We start from the raw sequence: 5949 nt of genomic DNA on the forward strand, positions 1-5949 counted from the left end.
CGTCAAGACCAAGACCCAGAACTGTTGGGGCAGTAACTTAAAATGTCTTCTAGCCTCTTCCCCTCTTTCCACCCAGTGAGTTCTTAGTTATCCCAGTAGGGCAAATGTTCCATGCAAAGAGATGTGGAAAAGACAGGGCGTGATATGCCCTGTCTTTCTCAGTGCCTTCACTGATAACAAGAATGACCTGGAGAGTTTTGCTTCTATTCTGGTGAAATGTTTGTTTGAAGCATGTCTTTAAAAGCAGGTGGGGTTGCATGCTTGTTAGGTCTCAAATGGGTGGTTGAGTGGTTCACAGATAAACTCTCTTAAACCAGCTTTTTCCCTCTTGGACTTCCCAGCCCTCTTCTCTGGCAAAATGCACCAACACAAAACGTCGCGGTCTTAACCTTGATCTTCATTCTTCATTTGCTTATACCATTTAATAGCTTTTGCATTCATTGTCACTGATAGACCTCAGATTCTACCCGTGATTGATTATTAATATAATATACTGAAGATTTTTCCCCCATGGATGGTACATGAGTTTAATAAGACACTATCCCTAACAAGTACCTCAAGACTCAATCCTGGGCAAAAATATTACACTGCTGCTCTACCCTGTAGAACTGGAAATTTTGAACAGCTGGATTTGTTTGTCCCGAATGTTCCATGTTGTGTCTTGGAGTCAAACATAGTGTCAGAAAAGTTATTAAGAGCTTCACCTGTTCTTAATGCCAGGGACAGTTGGAAGCTGACAGGATTTTCAGCTCTAATGTCTTTGCCAGGTTTGAAAAAGCAATTTAATAGTGCCTGGGACCTCTTTATGAATGTGTGGTTCCCCACTGCTTTTGAAGAGTGGCTCTTGCCCCAGAATCTTTGAACAATCACCAAAGAAGACATTGCACGAGGGGGGTGGAAATGGTGCATATTAACTGCGACAATCGCGCACAATCCAAGATGAATGGTTCTTTCTCCTCTCCCCTCATCCCTGGTGATTAGAAATAAATTTGTTAGGTATGTCTAGGAGACTAATTACATCATCATGAGGAATATCCCAGTGGGGAGATCTTTTCTTTTCGGATCAAAAGGATGGCCAGCGGCTACTGTGTTCAATCCAGTAATCTGCAGGAGACAGTGCTGGGGATGGCCAAGCGGCTCCGCTCCTCGCGAACATCTGCTCACAGAAAATGATGGGAAATTAACCATGTATTGGGGAGGCAGCTGCAAAGCATACAGCAAACGGGAATGAGGGAAGCACTCATCAGGTCAGAGGAGATAAAATGGGAAAGGAGCTTATGAAAGGTGGAGGCCGGGTGCAATAAGAAGAATCTTGATTTATTAGAGAAGCATTTTATTTATTATTATTAATATTATCATTATTATTACTATTAAGAGAGAGAGCAAGGTGGGGAGGGGCAGAGAGAGAGGGAGAGAGAAATCCCTAGCAGGCTCTGCACTGTCAGCACAGAGTCCCATGGGGGGCTTGAACTCATGAACTGAGATGGTGACCTGAGCTGAAACCAAGAGTCGGACACTCAACTGACTGAGCCACCCAGGCACCCCAGAGAGCAGCATTGAGAGGAAGGAATCCTGAATGTTAAGTATTCGCTCTGATCCTTATAGAGGGTTTCTTGTCTCAAGGGTCTTCTCCAGATTGTTAGGAAGATTACGTAAGTTAAATATGAAACACCGGATCTTGTTTTCATAGAGTGATACCCGATCTCATTATTTTTTTTTTGAAAAATTTTTTTTAACATTTACCTAAATTTGAGAAACAGAGGGAGGCAGAACATGAGCAGGGGAGGGGGAGAGAGAAAGAGAGGGAGATACAGAATCCAAAGCAGGCTCCAGGCTCTGAGCTGTTTGTTAGCACAGAGCCCGACGTGGGGCTCGAACTCAGGAACTGCAAGACCATGACCTGAGCCGAAGTCGGACGCTCAACCAACTGAGCCACCTAGGCGCCCCATACTCGATTTCATTATTGATATTTCAGCTGACAGCCACTCATTTTTCTTACACTTAGAATGTGGCATGCAATTGATGGGCATATTGGTCTCAGGTTAGAGCCCATGGAACTCCCAACCAGGCCCGGAATGCCAGGAACAGGCAATACTCAGTCAATTTCAGTGACAGTGGAGAGATGTTTTTATCCAAAATATATATGGTAAAATAATAGTACACAATTCTTAAAATGTTCAGAGAAAGTCAGATTCTAAAATAAAAATGTTTATGAAATAAAGCTTTGAGTCCTATACCTTTTCATGACCTTGGAGAGACTACAGATCGTCTAGTTCAATATCCACAACTGACAGAGGGAGAGAAAGGCCAAAAAGGTCTAGCGACTGGTTGTATGGTGTGGTAGAGAATCCTGGGCATAAATCAAAGATATTTGCTCCCCTTCCACAAGGTGGAGCAATTGCCAGAAAGTGACAGTGGAGGGATAGACCTTCCCCGGCTCTTTCAGAAAGGTGGGGCCATTCACCCACATCTTGGCAGGAGAATGTGAGCGACAATGATGTCAATCTGTTGAGAGACAAAGGAGGGGTAAGAAGCTGGTGTGCCTGTATTCCTTCCCTCGTCCGTGGACTGGGATTCTGTGCCATGGATAGCTCTGGAAGCCTTACGTTGAAGATGACACAACCATCTTTGGGCCCCTGGATGATTGTGTGTAAGGAAGACATTCACTCTTTCTACCCTGAACTTTCTTTTCCAGTAATTGGTATTTCTGAGCAAGACCCAGATTTCTTTGGTGTTAAGCCAGGGTTCCTTTATTGCAGCAGTTGGCTTTACCTTAATGATGTGAAACTTTTCATAATTTACCTCTACAAGGACTATTTTTTTCCACCTTGTACCCAAGTAGAAAACATGCCACTAGCCATCTAAGGCTTACCTTACTTTTTTTTTTTAATGTTTAAATGTTTTTTTATTTATTTTTGAGACAGAGACAGAGTATGAGCAGGGGAGGGGCAGAGAGAGAAGGGGAGACTCAGAATCTGAAGCAGGCTCCAGATACTGAGTTGTCAGCACAGAGCTCAACACGGGGCTCAAACTCATGGACTGTGAGATCATGACCTAAGCTGAAGTCAGACGCTCAACTGACTGAGCCACCCAGGCGCCCAAGCCTTACCTTACTTTTAAACACGTTTTTGGATCGCTTCTCGGCCTTTTGGCTAAGATCAAGTATAGTATCTGTTCTTACCAGTTTAAACACACTTTTGGAGGTAAGTACTTCAAGGAGAGAGAAAGTCTTTCAGAAATAGGGAATCAGTAGCGTCTGGATAAGCCATATTTTGCATGTCAGCTCCAGAATAATTAGATTAATAATTAACCCCCCACTGTATGATTGTTTTCTTCTTCTATAAGAACAAAAGTTGAAGGGAAATTTTTACCAGCATTATGGCATTTATTTGCATTTATTTAGCATGGTTGTTTTTACCACCTGTTTGCATATTTATTTCTAGATGGATTGAGAATCAAGGCAAAGCCAAAGGCAACTTTCAGTGTAGTCAAACTGGTAATCACATGTGCTTAGTGGCTCAGGAGGCAGATTGTCTAGGGGTAAATCCTGAAGATAACCCCTGTCAGCTCTGCCATGTGGGGATATTACACCTCATTTCTGTGGCCTCAGTTGCCTTACCTATGAAATAAGAGTGTGATGGTCCATACTTGATAGAGCTGTTAAAATGGTGAGATGAAAAAAAAATCTGTAAATTGCCCCACATAGGACCATACTCAACAGATACTGTCTTGGGGCAGAAAACGAAGAGGGAACACCCTATTTGATTAATGACTTTGGTTAAGGCATCCAATATGAAAAGCCAAGAATTGTGAGAACAAGTGTAGGAGGCTTCCAGAAGCTGACCTGCATGTTGATAATGTTTTCGTTCTTCGAACATCAAGGCGGGGGTCTGTAAGCTGTAATGCAAGTAAGAAACCATCAACTGCTTACCATCAGCATGTTGTAAGGTGCATAAGTGGATTTAATAGGTGTTATGCTCCTTTGGCTTAGCTCCATGATTTCCCATAGTGACTAAATGAGTTAAGGTATGGAAAAGATTCTTCATTAGCTGTAATGTTCTATTACAAATGCACCCATTCGTTTCCGCATTTGCTATAGGTGTATCAAGTGTTGATCAGATACCCTACACTTGGTTAAGGACTGGCATGGTACTTGAACGTGTACCATGGTGTAGTCATAGGTTCTGCCACCAAGCAACATCAAGTCTAGTGACAGATGACAGACAAGTACATGAAGTTTTATAATCAAATGTGCCATCGTGCAGGGATCTACAGAGCAGTACAGAAATAGGAGAAAGTGACAAATGATGTTATTGTTGTTGAAATACCCTGTCCTTCCTCTTTAGAAGAATCCACAATCTAAAATTTCCTTCAATGGGATTTCAAGGTCAGGATGGGGAGGTTATCATATCTTGCTAAAATTATTAATAATGGAAGGACGCCTGGGTGGTCCAGGCATGGTCTCTTGATTTGAGCTCAAGTCATGGTCTCACAGTTTGTGGGATTGAGCCCCATGTCAGGGATTCTCTCTCTCCCTCTCCCCTTCTCTCTCCCTCTCAAAATAAACAAATAAACATTAAAAAAATTAATGCTTGCAGCATAATACAAAATCTGCATTTCCTGAATATTATAGTTTATTACCTAAGCTAAAATACTGGTTTGGGTTTGACTTTGGTCAATACTTACCCCATGTGGCTCCATTGCTTGGCTGTCATTACAAAACGTCCATTTTTAACATCATAGTGACAAACAGCTGTTACATAAGCTTGGACTTTATCTTTTGAATTTCGCTATGGGTAGACTACGTTCTTGTACGTCAGGTTGGGAATTCATGGAGGAATCTGTGAGAGCCCAGGTTTACTGTCCTCCGAAGGAAGCTGTTAGAATTCCTTCAGATCTTCATGTGACAGTGGCCTCCCTTTTCCTGACCTCTTGTCATTGGGGCAAACTCTCACTGCTAGGCCGAAGACAAGGTCTTCAGAACAAACCCAGAGATACGCAGCCACAAAGGTCCATAGGCAGAACAAGTTGGGGACAGAGTAGAGAGGATTTTCCAAGGAAGCATGGTCTTTCCTGTTGACCAGTCGTCAACCATATGCCTAGAGCATATGACGAATGACACTGTGATCGTGGATGCATTTGAAGGATGATGTGCTAGCAATACAGTTTTAAGTTTTAATCTAGTAACTTTTTTGTTACACAAGTAATGCATGCCTGTTGTGGCAAACAACTCTAGATGAACAAAAACATAAACAAAAATTACCTATTTCCTACCTCTAGTGGTTTCTAGGTACTTTCTTTGCATATATGATAAAACCTTGGATTGCCAGTAACTTGTTCTGCAAGTGTTTAGCAAGATAAGCAAACATTTTTTTTTATAGGTTTTTAATGTTTATTTATTTTTGAAAGAGAGAGAGAGACAGAGTTTGAGTAGGGGAGGGGCAGAGAGAGACAGAGACACAGATTCTGAAGCAGGCTCTAGGCTCTGAGCTGTCAGCACAGAGCCCGATGCGGGGCTCCACCCCACGCACTGTGAGATCATGTCCTGAGCCGTTGTTGGATGCTTCACCAACTGAGCCACTCAGGTGCCCCGACAAGCAAACATTTCTAATACATTTTAACTTGATAAACAAGCCACGTCTCACAATATGAGTAGTACCGGATGCTGAATGTCACATGATCACAACTGAGCCAATGGTTCTTGAAATTCACTTTGATATACAAGTGCTTGGGATTATAAGCATGTTTCTGGAAACAATTATGCTCTCAAATCAAGGTTTACTCTACACATACATATTATTCATGTTGTATTGTAACCCTCACATTATTGCGAACATTGAGGAAATATCTAGAACTAGAATATTCTTGGAAATGATCGCAATGCCCCTAGTATATTTGATATTCTATGATACTTTTGCTATATCTTATATCAAAGAAGACTTTGAATAA

The 5949-nt window shown here is 42.0% G+C and overlaps 1 non-coding gene across 1 annotated transcript; it reads left to right on the forward strand.

Annotated features, from left to right (window-relative positions):
• The first annotated feature begins 3132 nt into the window (after positions 1-3132).
• Positions 3133-3316, forward strand: LOC121010892 (U2 spliceosomal RNA). The gene has a single exon (XR_005781408.1). It is a non-coding gene; the product is annotated as a U2 spliceosomal RNA (small nuclear RNA).
• Positions 3317-5949: the final 2633 nt, after the last annotated feature.

Source organism: Herpailurus yagouaroundi, unplaced genomic scaffold (genome assembly GCF_014898765.1).
Source record: "Herpailurus yagouaroundi ecotype Mexico unplaced genomic scaffold, PumYag 192, whole genome shotgun sequence".
Taxonomy (NCBI): domain Eukaryota; kingdom Metazoa; phylum Chordata; class Mammalia; order Carnivora; family Felidae; genus Herpailurus; species Herpailurus yagouaroundi.